This window comes from Bos javanicus, chromosome 10 (assembly GCF_032452875.1).
Source record: "Bos javanicus breed banteng chromosome 10, ARS-OSU_banteng_1.0, whole genome shotgun sequence".
NCBI lineage: Eukaryota > Metazoa > Chordata > Mammalia > Artiodactyla > Bovidae > Bos > Bos javanicus.
The window spans coordinates 66,479,961-66,499,290 of NC_083877.1; positions in this window are offsets into that span (position 1 = coordinate 66,479,961).

The following is a 19,330-nucleotide window of genomic DNA, read 5'->3' on the forward strand; positions in this document are numbered from 1 at the left end:
GTAAGAAAAAAAGCTCAATGTCTTAGGTGAAACCACCTTAGCAGTTCTAAATTAGTGGTTAAGACAGTGTTGAGAGTCTGAAAGGGGTCCCCTAGGGTTTAGATCATATCATACAAGGATATGCCAGTTAAGGAGCTCAGACTTCATATCCCATAAGCCCATGTTTTTCAATCAGCTCACCACACACAATTTGACTTTTTCACTGCAAGACAACAGAACATCACACACGTTGAATCAGAGAGAGATGGACATCTGGATATAGAGACAAAGAAATACAGATATAACAAAAATTTCACCAAACAAGACTACATATCCACGAGTACCTGTCTTGTTATTCTTTTTTGCTGTTTTGTTTTTAATATTGGTTGAGACCCACAAAATTGGCTCACCCGCCTGCTAAATGATTGCTGCTGATGGAGTGGAAATCACTGAAAGCTTTTACACAAGAGAGCAACATGTTTAGCTTTGCGTTAAAAGATCGCTCACACCAGCAAAATGTATAGAGAATGGTTTAGAAGCAGTCTATCCAGTGCTGTCTCACAGAACTTTCTGCAATGGTGGAAATTTTCTTTATCAGCACTGTTCAATATAGTGGTTATTGTGCAGTTGCAATGTAGCTAGTATAACTGAAGAAGTGAACTTTACATTTTTACTTATTTTAATTAATTAAAATTTAAAGAACCACATGTGGCTAGTGGCTGCCATCTTGGATAGCCGTCAGGATTATGTGGCACCTTGGTGCAAATTACAAAGGTACTCTCTCCAGATAAACAGAGCTTCATACCTGGGCACAAGAATGCAGGTTGTACTTCAGTCCCACTAACCTCCTTGGCCAGTCACCTCTGGCAGTATACAAATTGCCCAACTGACATGATGACCCTAATTAGAGAAGCGAGAGATTGGAAGCAAGGAGCCCATAAGAATGATCCAGGCAAAAGTTGCTGTGGCTCTGACTAAAGCTGTGGAAACTGGGAGAGAAAGGAGTGAATAGATTTAATAATATTTAGGAGAAATGCTCAGTAGGACTTAATTGACTGGATACAGTGGTGAGAGAGAGGAAGGTGTCAAAAAAGATGTATATAGTACTACAGGCCATGGAAGCATGGCCAAATGCAGCGCTGGGCAGTGTTTGTGCCAGGAGGACTCATGATCTAATGAGAGCTGACAGATTCCTGTTTTCCCGGGAAACAAGTGTTTGTGAGGAAAACTGTCCACGCCAGACCATGAGATCCAGCCACCTTCTTGTAAATGAATCCAATCTACATTTTGGAAAATGATGTTTCATCACCATTTACCTCGAGGATCTATCTTTTGGCAACAAGCTCCCCTGTCCCCTTAGTGAAAAATTAATAAATGGAAACCTGAATTAAACAGGATCTGGAGACCAGAAGGGGGAGCTCTCATGCCCTGTGATGGTAGCAGAGCCCAATAAGAGGAAGATAGCTTCCTTTTCTTTCCTGGTTAAGGACTCAGCCAACAAAAAGCCCTGGGCTCTATGCTTGCCACAGTCCTCCCAACTTCCTTTTCCCCCTTTATAAAAGTGTTCTTCCCTTGCCAATTGGAGGACTTGCACATGGATACAGATCCCGAGTTGCAATTCTCTACTGATCTGGAATAAATCCATCTTTGCTAAAGAAATAGCTGGCAGTCTATTTCAGGTCATGATGTGAAATGTATCTTTCCCTTGCCTGGTAACTATGTCAAACACGTTATCACACAAAGTGCAACAGCCTTCCAAGGACCGACCCTCAGTTCTGCTGCTCCTAAGTCACTTCAGTCACATCCGACTCTGTGCGACCCCATAGACAGTAGCCTACCAGGCTCCCCCATCCCTGGGATTCTCCAGGCAAGAACACTGGAGTGGGTTGCCATTTCCTTCTCCAATGCATGAAAGTGAGAAGTAAAAGTGAAGTCGCTCAGCCGTGTCTGACTGTTCTCGAACCCATGGACTGCAGCCTCCCAGGCTCCTCCATCCATGGGATTTTCCAGACCCTCAGCTCTAGAAGGGATGAATCACCTGAGAAGGTAGAAAAGTGCAACAGCCTTCCAAGGACCCACCCTCAGTTCTAGAAGGGACGAATCACCCGAGAAGGTAGAAGTCAGATAGAATGCTGACTGATTCACTCAGAGGCTGGGGCAGTGTGAGGCTCCCTTCACATTTTAGCAGAGCACACAGGTAAACTTTAGGCCTGTGCTGGCTAATACAGGAGCCATTAGTCATATGTGGCTGTTTAAATTGATTAAAATCGAATAAAACTAAAAACTCAGTTCCTCAGCTCCACTAGCCATATTTCAAGTGACCAATAGCCTGCTGTGGCTTCTGGACCCTATTGGGCAACATAGATACAGACTGTTTCCATCATCACATAAAGTCCTATTGGAGAGCATTGCTTCAGACAATAGTACACAACTGTAATTGCTTAGAAAATATTGAGTTGGCCAAAAAGTTTGTTTGGTTTTCCATAAGAAGTTGTGGCAAAACCTGAATAAACTTTTTGACCAACCCAATACACCCATTTTAATGAGGGCAAATGGTTAATTAGATCATCCAACCATAGACAAGGCAGCTTGTGAGGAAAAGATTGGGTTTATTTGACATTTTGGAGGACCATTATCAGCAGTAAGTGCAAACAAATCTCAGTATTTTTTTAGAAGTTGCATTAACCCTTTTTAGCCCATGGGAATAATTTTGTAGTATGGGGTCAGTTAAGTTCTTGCTTCTACTTACATATATGCTTGGGACTGGATGATACTGCAGATTAATCTTCTGCTTGCTCACTGTCTCTCTCCTCCTCCTCTCTCTTTCCCTGACTCACCTTTGTTCAAGTCATCTTTCTATGAGTTTGTGTCCACTCCACCCACTGCCTAGGCCCTCAGCCCAGATAGCTAGGTGCAGGTCAGCCACCAGAGAGCTAGAAAATAAAGCCCACAAACACAAAGCACGCAGCGTAAGAAAGTGAAAGTGAAAGTCACTCAGTCGTGTCCAGCTCTTTGCAACCCCATGGACTGTATAGTCCATGGACTGGCCCAGAATTCTCCAGGCCAGAATACTGGGGTGGGTAGCCTTTCCCTTCTCCAGGGGATCTTCCCAACCCAGGGATGGAAATAGATCTCAAAAGTTCAGATACAAAGTGAGAGAACTTGCCAGCCCCTTAGACTAAATAAAGAAAGCCAGTGCTGAGGAAGAGGGAAGAGGAGGTGCTGAGCAGTCAGGAGAATGTGAGCTCCAGGAAGCCGCAAGTGTCCATGGGAACCAGCACTACCTTGCCAAACTCTGAAGAGCACTTGGCGGCTGAGCTCAGTTTTCCTTTCCGCTGGTGTCTAGAGAACTCTGCCATTCGACAGCAGGTCATCTTCACACATCCACCACTGAGTGGGAGTGATGCCACTCCGCTCAGCACCACATTCGGTCCTACCAAGGAGACATTCCTCTTAGCCCCATAGGCTTGCAGACCACGCACCCTCTCCGTAAAAAGGGGGTGGGTAGACTTCGCCAAGACATGGCAGTAACGTAAAGAGAAAGCCCCAGCACTATGATAATGGGTAAGTTTGTCCTCAACCAACTCGAGGTCTCCCACAGGTGGGAACAAGCCATCCAGGTGACGTATACCATAAGGATCCCATGATGCTATGGGAGGTCCTGGGCCCTTACGTTGAGTAATGAGCATAGGAAATTGTGGGCCTGTTGTTCCAAGTCTTCCAGAAGAGGTTTGCATATTTGGGGGAAAGCAACTTCACCTGGTGATTGTGGGTAGCACCTGAATCCGGACATGTGACTGAGACATAAGCCTTGGAAAGAATAGCTCCAGAGCTGGGGAAAACAGGAGGTGGAGCAGAAAGTATTGGTTGTCCGTCAAGCCACTCCCACTTCCTTCTTGTTGGCAGAGCTCAGGGTTTGTTCAAGGATTATTCATGTGCTTCAAGGAGGATCCCTTCCCCCAGCCCCAGTTTTGGGGAAATGCAGCTGCTGCCCCTCCAGAATGATGTCTGACTCGCAACTGCTATGTATGAGGCAGAGCTGATGACTGTTCTATTCTTTTCTGTTTACCGCATACATTTCTAAATCATTGGATTAAGGCTACATACAAATAGACTGCTGGTGGCTCAGCGGTAAAGAATCCACCTGCAATGTAGAGGATGTGGGTTCAGTCCCTGGGTTGGCAATATTCCCTGGAGGAGGAAGTGGCAACCCACTCCAGTATTCTTGCCTGGTAAATCCCATGGACAGAGGAGCCTGGTGGGCTACACTCCATGGGGTTGCAGAGTTGGACACAACTGAACAACTAAACGGAGAAGGCAATGGCACCCCACTCCAGTACTCTTGCCTGAAAAATCCCATGGACAGAGGAGCCTGGTGGGCTGCAGTCCATGGGATCGCTAAGAGTTGGACACGACTGAGCGACTTCACTTTCACTTTTCACTTTCATGCATTGGAGAAGGAAATGGCAACCCACTCCAGTGTTCTTGCCTGGAGAATCCCAGGGACAGGGGAGCCTGGTGGGCTGCCGTCTATGGGGTCACACAGAGTCGGAAACGACTGAAGCAACTTAGCAGCAGCAGCAGCAGCAGAGTGACTAAACCACCACACACAGACTGCATTAGGCTGTCCAGCAAGATGTGGTTTCTCATCCGCCTTGCCCTTTGCCCTAGGAGTGCCTATTATACAACCACTATGAGAAGAATCAATGTGCAAAAATGACTCAATCTCATGTATGCAAAATATGTCTATTGTTATTCTTTATTATGTGTGCCTTTTTTAATAAAGCCACATGAAAGTAAAATATTAAAACAGTGAAAAACACATATTTTAAGAGTATACGTTTTAATACATGGACACAAGCTTTTAACAGCCACTCCCAAACAAGATAGAGAACTCGACCATCACCCCACAAAGTTCCCACATGGCCCATCCCCACCCCTGTCCTACTTTCTAGCACTGTAGATTACCTTCATCTGTCCTTGAATTTCATTAAATGGAGTCGTATTATATATATTCTTTGCATCTGGCTTCTTGGACTCAGCATAATATTGGGGGGTTTTCTTTGAGATTCTTCCACAGGAGTTCATTCATTTTTAAAATTAACTTTATTAAAGTTTGCTTTGCATAAAATAAAATATCACCATTTCAAGTGCACAGTCAATGAATTTAGGTAAAATTATACACTCAGGTAACTACCCATAATCAGTGTGTTCAACATTTGCAACATTCCCAAAATTTTCCACTGTGCTTCTTCCCAATGCCTAGCCCAAGGCTACTGTTGATCTGTCATTACAGATTAGATTTGTCTTTTCTAGAGTACCTTACCATTAAAATTATATGGTATGTATTCTTATGTCTGGATTCTTTCAGCATGTTTCTGAGATTCATCAACATTATTGCTGTGCTACTAGTTCATTCCTTTTTGTTGCTCTGTAATATTCTATTAAAAGAATATATCACAAGGACATCTAGATTATTTCTATTCTGGGGTTATTATGGATAAATATGCTATATACATTCTTGTACAAGTCTTTCTTTGCAGACGTATATTTTCATTTCTCTTAGGTAAATACTTAGGAGTGAAACTGCTGAGTCATAGAGAAGGTGCTGTGTTCTTTATTGTTTTTAAATCACTTAATTCCAACTCCAATTCTGCTTCCACTACACCAGTGGAAGGTTCTGTACCAGGTGTTATTGGGGATCTTCCTTTCCAGTGTCACACCAGTGTCCTGGAAATGTATGTGACCACAGCAGCAAAACTGGCAGGTATTAGAATCTTTGCCAATGTTAGAAACTCTGGTCCCTCCGGCACCCTGGGGTCCCCCTTTCTGTTACATCACCACCTCCCCAGGGCCCACAGAGCAGGGCACAAGTCTCCACTTCGACATTCTATTGACTACTTTCTCTCTAGTGTCTCTCCATTTGGGGCCTTGATGACTCAGATGGTAAAGAACTTGCCTGTAATGAGGGAGACCGGGGTTTGATCCCCAAGTCAGGAAGATCCCATAGAGAAGGGAATGGCAACCCACTCCAGTATTCTTGCCTGGAGAATTCCATTGGCAGAAGAGCCTGGCGGGCTGCAGTCCATGGAGTCGCAAAGAGTCAGACACAACTGAGCAACTAACCCTTTCACCTCTGTTGCTGACTGTCCTTATATATCTCACATTCAAACTCCTGAGAGACAGGGTCAGCTTGGGGACATTGCCCTAGTTTGGCAGAGCAGTGCCTAGATGCTAGGTACCCACAACTGTGCAAAACCACAGACCTCTGATTGTTTTCCAGTTTAGGAGACTGGCTAGCTATTCTCTCTTCTTTATCTTCTCGACCCCCAAAATTCTCACACATCACCCTCTCCATCAGGAACACCTGGCAGTTTCTTCAGTGCTTCAGTGCACCATTAGAGCTTTCACAAAGGGTGAGGAAGCTATTAACTCAATGGCTCATTCTTTCTACCCAGTCTGCAAATATCTCCTAGGCATGGAAGCCTAAACAGCCTAGCCACCTTCACAATATAGGGGGGAGAAGGAAATACAAGAGAAAAACACAATAATTATTTCAAGAAACTATTTAGCCACCTTTTAGTATCAGGGAGCACTTGATCTTCTGTATGATCCTGAGGTTGTAATCAGAACACCCTCTGTATTTCGTTCTCCCTATGGGACACATTGCTCTCAAATTTCCTTTACTAGATGTTCTACCATTTGGATCTGTGAATGGTTTTTCAGGCCCATTGGAGCTGCAAAGAACAGGATGTGTGGGTTTAGGGAAGTTTATCATAGTTAGACTGGCAAGTAGAGGAACCTGGAACTGCTGCCTGGGTACTGCTCCACCCAACCAACACCACATCTCCAAGTGTACCACACACACACTCTGTGTCTCTGGGAGTGTGACTGTGAGATATACAAGGGCACCAGGCAACAGAGGGCCAGGACACAAGTGAAGAGATGCTAAAGAGAAAGCAGTCAACAGACCAGGAGTAAGTAGAATCCCAGGGTAAGTTGAAACCATAAATAACACAAATATGAGTAGACCAAACCATATCTAATCAGAAGTAAAGTAGCCACTTTCCCCACTGGAGCCTGTGTCTCTTCCTAAACAAGAATGGCAAGTTATTCAAACTCAGTAACAGTCAAAAGTTCAGCATGTTCACTGCTTGGGTATATACTGTCCATGTCATCCTAAGCCAACCTCTAAAAGACCCTAAAACATCACAGAACCTGATGTGGGGAGTCTAGTAACTCCACTGGCTCAGAAAAGGAAAAAAAAAAAAAAGAGGAAAAAATAAAGAGAGCAAATCTGCAGATATAGCACAGCAAGTTGTGGTGCATGGAGGTACTTTTCAGCTAGTGTGTAGCGCCTTCTCAGGGCTTCTACATGTGGTAATTAGGCTGGCTAATGAGTGCATTGTTGTCGTTGTTTAGTTGCTAAGTTGTGTCTGACTCTTTTGCATCCTCATGGACCATAGCCCACCAGGCTCCTGTGTGGATGGGATTTTCCAGGCAAGAATACTGGAGTGGGTTGCCTTTTCCTCCTCCAGGGGATCTCCCTGACCCAGGGATCAAACCTTGGGTTTCCTGCATTGGCAGGCAAATTCTTCACCACCGAGCTACCAGGGAAGCCCAATGAGTGCGTGGGTACCTGCTTTATCTGTTAACCTTTGGATTTTACACTCTTGTGGTTAATCTTTAAACTGTACCCTCTCATGATCTTCATACACTTTTGTTAATAGAAATCTTTTGTAATTTTTTTAAAGTAACAAGTTTACAACTTTAAAAGAACTCATTCTCTTCCAGTTCTGTTGGACCAACTCCATTCGTTTCTCAAAGAGAGCCCCAAGCTGAAAGTGAAAGTCCCAAGTCGCTCAGTCGCATCTGACTCTTTGCAACCCCATGGATAGTCCATGGAGTTCTCCAGGCCAGAATACTGCAGTGGGTAGCCTTTCCCTTCTCCAGGGGATCTTCCCAGCCCAGAGATTGAACCCAGCCCCAGGCTAGTAAAACAATAATGAGATTCCATCTCTCACCTCCGGGGTTATACGGACTCTCGCCTTTGGAAGTTGGGCTGCAACCTGGTCAGGCCAGGGCAGGTGCCGACCTAGACAGTCACCATGTTGCAATGCACTGGACTGTTTGCAGGGGTGTGGGCAGGGCTGAAGGAGACAAACAAGGGGATGTGCAGTACACTGCAGCCAGAAATAGCCAGGAGCCACTACCACTCCCAGGCTGAAAAGGTTGTAATGGGAACTGAATCTGAATTTATAATGAGAGTGGCTGTGAGGCAAGAAGGGCCAAGATGATCCAAGAGTAAGGGGAAGTGTAGTTGGTTTTGAGAACACCAAAGTGGTGAGATTGAGAAAAGACAAACAAAATCAATGGCTAGGCAGTTCAACTGCTGTAACAGTGGAATAGACAGAGAGGTGTTTTATCACCCTCATGGCAGATGATCAACAAACTTCCGCATTTGATGTGGAAACCAGAAAATTCAGTCTTGCAGGTCAAGCTAGGTGCTTCCAGTTCCTGGGCCATATTCCAGTCCAATGATACTCACTTGTTCAGCCATCCCTGGGTCAGGTGCTTCTGAAAGCGAGCAGTTGGGAGAGATCTCACAATTAATCACATGACTAGAGATGGATTAAAACAAATACCCAGAACCTTCAACAAGGAATGTGTGCCACCAATATGGAAAAAAAAAGAAAAAAAACAAAACAATACCACTTCAGTAAGAAAAAGTGGAAGACCTAACTAAAAGATTTTCTTTGACTGAAGTTTAAAGAGATGTCATTTTCTCTCAAATGAATTTATGTTACCACAGTTGTAATGAAATGAGATTTGGAACATTTTAAAATTCACCTTAAAGAATACATGAAAATATCAAAATAATATTTGAAAACAAAAGAAGATGAAAAGAAATTAGCCTTATGAGATTTGAAAACATTTGACAAAGTAATAATTATAAGTATGATTGAGGCACAAAAATCAACAAACATATCAATATCTTAGAACTCCAGAAAAATACCCAGTTCCACATCATAGTTGAATACTTTTTAAAGGAGGCATCCCAACTTATTGGAAAAAAATATTTTTAGTGATGTTAAAATCATTGTTGAGGTACATTAATAATTTAAATTCTCTCTTGATACCATACGATTAGATAAATTCAAGGCTAACCATTTAAAATAATGAGAGAACAAATGGGCTGTCAAATCTCTGGGTGCTGGTATACCTTTTAAACTAAAACCAGTCAGTTATATCTCATACACATACACAAACACAAATAACCACACCCAATCAACAAAGTCAATTATAAAATAAATAAAAGTTTCAAAATACAAAAAACACCAAAATAAGGAAATTGAAACACTCCCAGTTAAAAAAAAAAAAGACAAAGGATACATAAGTACATTGAAAACTCTCTAAAATCAGTAATAAACCCCAAACAGATAAATGGAAAAAGGGTAGTATCACATAGTTTACAGCTGCAGTTGATTAACAAACATGAGAAAATAGTCAGCTTTCTCTAGTAATCAAAGAAAAAGCCAATTTTAAAATAAAGATAGCCATTTTATTAAATCAAATTAGGTAGTACTTTAAGTAAAGGAAAACATTTTGTATTGGCAAGGGTCCCTTGTCCATAGCCATTGGGATCCCAGCTCAGGATAATAACCCTCTTGAAAATCACTCAAAGCACGGAAAAGCCTTTTGCACAAAAAATATCCCTAGCAATGGTATTGGAAACCACCAGAATATCCCAACAATAAAAGAATTGTTAACTAAACCATGACATATGAACTAGAAAAATATTATAAATTTATCTAATTATGTTTATAAATAGTACCTTTTTAAATGGAAAATGTATATATTATATTACTCATAAAATTGGATACATACTATATACAATTATCTTTCTGAAATACATGGGAAATGATTGAAAGGAAACTAATGTATATTAAAATCCTTCTTTCCAGCTTTATTGAGATATTATTGACTTATACATAAATTTAAGATATACAACATGAATATTTGATGCAAATATATTGCAATATTAACCCAATAAGGTTCGTTAACACCTTCGTCATCTCCACATAATTACCATTTTCTCTTAACAGTACATCAATACATTCAAGTACATAACACAGTACTATTAATTACAGCCACCATGCTGCACATTAAATCTTAATCATCTTATAGCTGGAAGTTTATATCCTCTGATCAAAATCTGCCCATTTCCCACCACCACCCCACCCCCAGCCCCTGGCAACTTCCGTTCTACTCTCTATGAGTTCAGCTGTTTTAGATTCTACATGCAAGTGAAATCATACACTCTTTGTCTTTCTCTGTCTGATTTCACTTAGCATAATGCCCTCAAGGTCCCTGACTATTGTTGCAAAAGATCAAATTTTCTTTTTTATGGATGAATAATCTTCTGCTGGGTGTGTGTGATATTTTTTTATCCATTCATCCATCAGTGGATGCTCAGGTGGTCTCCATGCATTGGCTATTATAAATAATGCTGCAATCAACATGGGGGTGCACATGTCTCTTTAGGAAAGTAATTTCTTTACCTTTGGATAACTGAAGTGGAATTGCTAACTCATACAGTAATTCTATTTTTAATTTTTTGAAGAATATCCACACTGTTTCCTATAGTAGCTATATCAGTATACATTTCCACCAACAATACGCAAGTGTTCCCCTTTTCTCCACATCCTTGCTAATGGTTTTTACCTCTTTTTTATGATGGCTATTCTAACAGGCACCTTCCCAGGTGCCACAGTGGTAAAGAATCTGCCTGCCAATGCAGGAGACCCTGATTCAATCCCTGGGTCGGCAAGATCCCCTAGAGAAGGAAATAGCAACCTGCTTCAGTATTCTTACCTGGAAAATCCCATGGACAGAGGAGCCTGGCAGGCTAGGTTGGACATGACTGAGCACACACATATTCTAAGTGGCCCAGGGTGATATCTCATTGTGATTTCTATTTACATTTCCCAGATGACTAGTAATATTGAGCATCTTTTCTTGTACCTGTTGGCCATCTGTGTGTCATCTTTGGAGAAAAGTCTTTCAAGTCCTTTGCCCATTTTTTAATAGAATTATTTGAGGTTTTTTGCTGCTGGGTTGTATGAGTTCCTTATTGGTTGTTGTTCAGTTGCTCAGTTGTGCCCAACTCTTTGCGACCCCATGGACTGCAACCAGGCTTTCCTGTCCTTCATCATCTCCCAGAGCTTGCTCAAACTCATGTCCACTGAGTTGGTGATACCATCCAACTATCTCATCCTCTAATGGCCTCTTCTCCTGCCTTCAATCTTCCCCAACATCAGGGTCTTTTCTAATGAGTCAGCTCTTCACGTTATGTGGCGAAAGTATTGGAGCTTCAGCTTCAGCATTTCCAATGAATATTCGGGATTGATTTCTTTTAGGATTGACTGGTTTGATCTCCTTGCAGTCCAAGGGACTCTCAAGAGTCTTCTCCAACACCACAGTTCAAAAGCATCAATTCTTTGGTGTTCAGCCTTCCTTATGTATGCTGCCTATTAATCCCTTGTCAGATAGTTGGTTTGCAAATATTTTTTCCTATTCTGTAGGCTGCCATTCCATTTTGCTAATTGTTTCTTTTGCTGTGCAGAAGCTTTTAGCTGATGTTGTCCCTCTTGTTTATTTTTTATTTTGTTGCTTACACTTTTTGGTGTCATATCCAAAAACTGTTGCCAAGACCAAAGTCAAGGAGCTTTTTCTCTGTGTTTTCTTCTAGGAGTTTTATAGTTTCAGGTCTTATATTTAAGTCTTTAACTCATATCAAGTTAATTTTTGTAAGTGGTGTTAGATAGGGGTCCAATGTCATTCCTTTACATGTGAATATCCAGTTTTTCCAACATTATTTATTGAAGAGACTATCCCTTCCTTGTTAATTAATATTTTTGTCAAATATTAGAGTTCAACAGGCAACAGACTCTTAACAGCACATTGAAGGTAGAAGGTGGAGGAGCAATGACTTTAAAATTCTGAGGGAAAGTGATTTCTACCCTACAATTTAATACCCAGAAAAGAGATGACACTCTAAATTCAAATGACTTGAGGAAGATTTGAAGAAGGACTATTAATTACTAAACAGTGGGAAGCGATACTGCAGTCCTAAAAACTTTGCTGTTTCCACCACCAGGCCCAAGGATAGAGAGAAGGTAGTGGTTATCAGGATTCAGAGAAAAGCATATCATACGGCAAGAACTACCATGGAGTGCAGGAATGATTTTTTGGCCACACAGCGTGTGGAATCTTAGTTCCCTGATCAGGGGCAAACCTGAGCACCCTGCCTTGGAAGCATGAGTCACAACCATTGGACAGCCAGGGAAGTCCTAGAAATGATTTTCAATGGAGGTCTGTACCCTGGAGAAGAAACCCTAATGGAGTGACTGAGAGAATACTCTCCCTTCACTCTCTATCCTCCTTAAAGACTGGCTGAACTCAAGAAAAAACCAAAAGGCAAGGGAACCAGTTTATATAGTTCCTAAAGATCAGCCTCCTGAGGGCAGAGACCAGGGTGGGGAAAGGAAGAAACAAAAAACATCTGGCTCACCAGCCAAACCACAAATCAACTGTGAGTACGGAGGAAAAACACTTTCAGAAACATGAAAGCTCTCCTCCCACAAGCCATGAGCCTCAGCGTAATGAGTTAATAAGATAAGGAATATGTGGGTTCTATCCAAGGGGCTTCAACTAACGAACAAGAGCAGGAAACTTCAGGACAACAGCTGGCCTCATGCCTCTAGAGCATCCAGTGCGTGTGCAGATTTAGAAAGAGAATGGGAGGCGGGGAAGCAGGGCTCCGAGGAGGAAAGGAGAACGACAGATTTTCTTACGTGCTGAAGCATTTGGAAGCATTGCTCTAGGCATTTGATTAATCTGTTGGGGTATTTGGGGGAGGGAATAGCAATGGACACATTAAAAAAAAAAAAAAAACAAGAAAGATGGGGGAAATGATCATTATTAATCCAGTAAAAGCAAAAGTTGTAGAAAAAGTAATCATGAAGAAACCCCCAAAAGTTACCTTAAAATCCAAAGGATGACCCCTAGGAAAGAATCATCATCTGAATACTTACCCTACTCTTGGAACCACAGCTAGTTGGTGTTAAACAAAGAAGCAGTGACATCCAGAAGCAACCTATCCACCAGCAGCATGAGATGCTCAAAGAAAGAAACCCAACCAGAAGAATAGTCAGCTTGATCTGGGCAGGCACATAAGCGAACACCCTGCCTGTCTCCTCCCTCCCCCATCAGCAAACAAGGGGGTGATTGAAAGCCGCAGAGCAAGGGGACTGAGGCCAGGCACTCCCCCAACCCCCCCAACCCCCCCTCCCGCCAACCCCCAGTCACAAGTTTAGCCTGCGCTGAGATGGAATTTTTAAAAGGAACAGACCTGCATCTGAGTATCAGAACAGAAACTTTGAACAACTAAGGGACTGACATATTATGGAAATGTTATATCATTAAGGAAGCTTTCTAACTGGGGGTAAAAGAGAAGCTTGACAGGGAACAGAGATAGTCGTTTTTTAAAAACAACCAAAAATTTGTTATACCATTCCATTTGAGAAGACTTCATCAGACCAGTTACATAAATTAGAAAAATATCAGATGGTGGTTAAGTGCTGTCTGGAGAATGGGAACAGATGGAATGTGAGTGTGAATGTGTTGCCACCTTAGGAAGGATGATAGGAAAGCCTCTGAGTGACACCATTTAAACTCAGTTCAGAAAAAAAGGGTTCAGCCACAGGAATGTTGCAGGGGATGTGGTGAGGAGTAGACACGGGGAGTAGGCAATCTTCCCAAGAAGCTACAGCAAGTAAGAAAGGCTGAGCTTGCTATTATAGAAGGACAAAAATTAGGCAGCTTGGCTCAGATGTAGCAGGCTAGAACAGGAGAGAATGAGACCAAAAAGGTATGCAGAGCTAGATCTGAGAGCTGACCCTGAGGTCAGAAGCAAATTCTAACCCCTTCCCCACTTCACCAACAGCAGCAAGGCAAAGACACATGTTTTTTATAGGTCAGACACATGTTTTTTATAGGTCAGGACCCATGTCCTGAGGAAGGGAACTGAACCAGGGACCCTGCTCAAGATGCCAGACTGGAAAAACAAAGGGAGAGTAACATGTTGACTCCTAGAAGCCAAGAGCTGGGAGGGAAGTTGTAAAGTCACCAGCTCTAGGAGGAGGACCTGAGTCAAGTATCTTGCAGCCAAAGCCTCCACTGGCGGAATTGGTAAGAAACCCACAAAATCATTTCATGAGGGAAAAGAGTTAGTATTTGACACTGATCACCCCAGAGGGCACCAACTCCGGATAACATTTCCACCAGAACAATAAGTCATTTTCTGCTTCCTTTCTGCCCCTTTCCTCTAATCCCCAAAGACCCAGAGAGACTAGTGAATGGAGGAGGAAAGCAAGGCAGTGATGAGGGACAGGCCACACCCCGAGCCCCATGGCTGCGGGTTTCCCAGCCTAAAGGAGGTGGAGTGGAGGAAAAGGAGAGGGAAGACAGGGAGCTTTAAAGAAAGTAAGATGTTGAAGTTTTGACATCTTGGAATTTTTATTACCTGAAAAACTGAGCATAATTCTTTAATTCTTTTTTTAAAATACTTATTTGGCTGCTCTGTGTCTTAGTTGCCGCATGTGGGATTTTTAGTTGCAGCAACTGGGATCTAGTCTCCTGACCAGGGATTGAACCCGAGCCTCCTGCATACACTGGGAACATGGAATTTTAGCCTATGGACCACCAGCAAAGTCCTATTTCCATAATTCTTAACAGTGACCCGAAATGCTATGGAGTCAGAGAATTCCTCCAGAGACAAGGGAAGAGATATACAAAAATGTCACTGGGTTTCTCCAAGTGGTAGATCTTTTCTACCTTTGGCTTATTTGTACTTTCTTCAGTTCAGTTCAGTCACTTAGTCACATCCGACTCTTTGCGACCCCATGGACTGCAGCACACCAGTCTTCCCTGCCCATCACCAACTTCCAGGGCTTGCTCAAACTCATGTCCATCAAGTTGGTGATGCCATCCAACCATCTCCTCCTCTGTCATCCCCTTCTCCTCCTGCCTTTAATATTTCCCACCATCAGGGTCTTTTCCAATGAATCAGTTCTTCTCATTAGGTGGCCAAATTATTGGACTTTCAGCTTCAGCATCAGTCCTTCCAATAAATATTCAGGACCAATTTCCTTTAGGATTGACTGGTTGGATCTCCTTGCAGTCCAAGGGATTCCCAAGTCTTCTCCAACACCACAATTCAAAAGCATCAATTCTTCAGCACTCACCTTTCTTTATAGTCCAACTCTCACATCCATACATGACCACTGGAAAAACCATAGCTTTGACTAGATGGACCTTTCTCGGCAAAGTAATGTCTCTGCCTTTTTAAAAATATGCTGTCTAGGTTGGTGATAGCTTTTCTTCCAAGGAGCAAGCATCTTTTAATTTCATGGCTGCAGTCACCATCTGCAGTGATTTGGGAGCCCCCAAAATAAAGTAATAAACTGTTTTTTTTTTTTACTGTTACTGTTTCCATTGTTTCCCCTTCTGTTTGGCACGAAGTGATGGGACCCGATGTCATGATCTTAGTTTCCTGAATGTTGAGTTTTAAGCCAGTTTTTTTCACTCTCCTCTTTCACTTCCAGCGAGAGGCTCTTTATTTCTACTCTTTCTGCCACAAGGGTGGTATCTGCTTATTTATACTTTCTAATTTTTCTCTAATGATATTAGTTGTTCAAGTTTCTTTTGTGTGTTTAAGATGCTATATGTTTGGTTCAAGGGACAGCAGGCGTCATGGTTTACATGGCATTTCGGATGTTTTTTGAAGACTACTGATTTTGGCAGGCAGCAGCAGGGTAGGCAAGTGTTTCTGTCGGTGGGGGATGAGACCAGGGCATGTTTGTACACAAGTTGGGCTGGAGATAGCGTAACTATAGGGAGAGGGGCAGATGAAAACAAAGGTCGTGCTGGAGGTAGGTACTTTATGCAAGTGAACAGACATATCCGTATTAAAAGTAATGGAGGCTTTCTAGGAAGGATAGACACGCAAAGGAACCCAGAAAAAGATGACCAAACAACCAGGCCTCAGAAAGGTGGGGAGCACTGAAGAGTGGCCCTGGATCAAAGGGGGCTCCAGGAATCTAGAAGTCAGGAGACAGCCCTTCAGGGCTCCATCTTTAACATGATTCAGCTGCTGGCTGTATACTTGCTTCATTCTATACTTCCCAGCTGGCATCTTCTTTCCCTCTACTCTGTAGGTTGCACTTGGCTTCTTCTCCATCTAATAGCATTCTTTGAAGCTCAGTTCCCACTGCTAACAACCTCATTCAAGAGAATGAGAACATGGTCCTGTTATCAGGAATTGAACTATTCATTATAAAGTACAAGATGAACAGTGGGAAAGCAATTGGCCCAGCTCAGTGTTTGGTACCAGTTAGGCAACATCTCGGCAACAGACTCCAGTATTCTTGCCTGCAAAATCCCATGAACAGAGGAGCCTGGGGGGTTACAGTCCATGGGGTCACAAAGAGTCAGATACAACTGAGCACACACACACACATGCAACAACAGCCACTGAGGCAGGTGGCTCTGGGGACAAATCTTGTGTGTACTGAGGATCGGGAGGGAGCTAAGGACAGGAAAGCACCACCATGTGGGACAAATCATGGCTGCCTAGACTCGCCCATTCAGCAAGATCAGTGGCGGGGATGTTTCTACCTAACAAAGGTCTGTGGCATATCGGGATGTGCTGTCCATTACTGGGATGTGCTGTTCCTAGCTATGAAAAGAAGAGAAGCGAAAGGCAAAGGAGAAAAGGAAAGATATACCTATTTGAATGCAGAGTTACAAAGAATAGCAAGGAGAGATAAGAACGCCTTCCTCAGTGATCAATGCAAAGAAATAGAGGAAAACAATAGAATGGGAAAGACTAGAGATCTCGTCAAGAAAATTAGAGATACCAAAGGAACATTTCATGCAAAGATGGGCTCAATAAAGGACAAAAATGGTATGGACCTAACAGAAGCAGAAGATATTAAGAAGAGGTGGCAAGGATACACAGAACTATACAAAAAAGACCTTCATGACCTAGATACGTACCTAGAGCCAGACATCCTGGAATGTGAAGTCAAGTGGGCCTTAGGAAGCATCACTATGAACAAAGCTAGTGGAGGTGATAGAATTCCAGTTGAGCTATTTCAAATCCTAAAAGATTATGCTGTGCAAGTGCTGCACTCAATATGCCAGCAAATTTGGAAAACTCAGCAGTGGCCACAGGACTGGAAGTCAGTTTTCATTTCAATCCCAAAGAAAGGCAATGCCAAAGAATGCTCAAACTACTGCACAATTGCACTCATCTCACACGCTAGCAAAGTAATGCTCAAAATTCTCCAAACAGGCTTCAACAGTACATGAACCATGAACTTCCAGATGTTCAAGCTGGTTTTAGAAAAGGCAGAGGAACCAGAGATCAAATTGCCAACATGGGTTGGTTCATCGAAAAAGCAAGAGTTCAAGAAAAACATCTATTTTTATTGACTATGCCAAAGCCTTTGACTGTGTGGATCACAATAAACTGTGGAAAATTCTGAAAGAGATGGGAATACCAGACCATCTGACACACCTCCTGAGAAACCTGTATGCAGGTCAAGAAGCAACAATTAGAACCGGACATGGAACAACAGACTGGTTCCAAATCGGGAAAGGAGTACGTCAAGGCTGTATATTGTTGCCCTGCTTATTTAACTTATATGCAGAGTACATCATGAGAGACGCTGGGCTGGATGAAGCACAAGCTGGAATCAAGATTGCCGGGAGAAATATCAGTAACCTCAGATATGCAGATGACACCACACTTATGGCAGAAAGCGAAGAAGAACTAAAGAGCCTCTTGAACAAAGTGAAAAGGAGAGTGAAAAAGTTGGTTTAAAACTCAACATTCAAAAACTAAGATCATGGCGTCTGGTCCCATCACTTTATGGCAATTAGATGGGGAAGCAGAAACAGGGACAGACTTTATTGTTTTGGGCTCCAAAATCACTGCAGATGGTGACTGCAGTGACACTTGCTCTTCGGAAGAAAAGCTATGACCAACCTAGACAGCATATTAAAAGAGACATTACCAACAAACATCTGTCTAGTCAAAGCTGTTTTTTCCAGTAGTCATGTATGGATATGAGAGTTGGACTATAAAGAAAGATGAGCACAGAACTGATGCTTTTGAAATGTGTTGTTGGATAAGACACTTGGAAATCCCTTGGACTGCAAGGAGATCCAACCAGTCAATCCTAAAGGAAATCAGTCCTGAATATTCATTGGAAGGACTGATGCTAAAGTTGAAACTCCAGTACTTTGGCCACCTGATGCAGAGAACTGACTCATTTGAAAAGACGCTGATGCTGGGAAAGATTGAGGGCAGGAAGAGAAGGGGACGACAGAGGATGAGATGGGTGGATGGTATCACCAACTCAATGGACACGAGTTTCAGTAACTCCAGGAGTTGGTGATAGACAGGGAGGCCTGGCGTGCTGCAGCCTATGGGGTCTCAGAGTCAGACATGACTGAGCGAGTGAACTGAACTGAAGTTTCCATTACCCACTGCAGGAATGGGTCAAAATACTGCAGGACTTAATTCCATAGTAACAGAATCTATAGTCAATCCTATAGGTAATAGTGACTAAAAGCCACACACACACACACAGCCTTCTTCCTGCTTTTCTGGGTACTACAAGGTGACTCTTGGATGCAACCAAGACATTCTTTTTCTTCCCTGTAATTGGAAAAAAAAGGTTACCTCAGCAGAGAACTTTCAGGATAAGAGAACTGTGAAAACTCCCTGAAGCTCCATGATAAGATCTTTAACTGGCTTTTCCACATAGTTAAAAATGTACTGCACAAGGAGAGACTATCCACTCAGGGTGTGCCCTCATGCAGATGAGAGTGGGCTTTCACTGTGAGGGTAAGCGATTAGAAATGCTTTTTGCTGCTGAAAACTGAAAAGGACAAAAAGACAGTGAAGGTGAAAAAATTTTGGAGCTGGCTGGCTGAGCAGCTGAATGGCCAAATTTGAGAAGGAAGACACTTCTTCACTCTGGCCAACTGTCCTTGTGAGATTCTTGAGTATTGGAAGGCATAAATAACTCCTTTCACAACTGTCAACAAATTGTGACTCTACTATAACACACAGTCGTCACAAGAGGTATATGGTCAAGTCTGAACACCATGTAAGTATTGTTGATTTGTATTCATTCAATAGACACCCATGATACACAAACTATGGACATTAGTCTGTAATATAGGCAGGATGGCTCTTTATGAATGTTTAATAAAT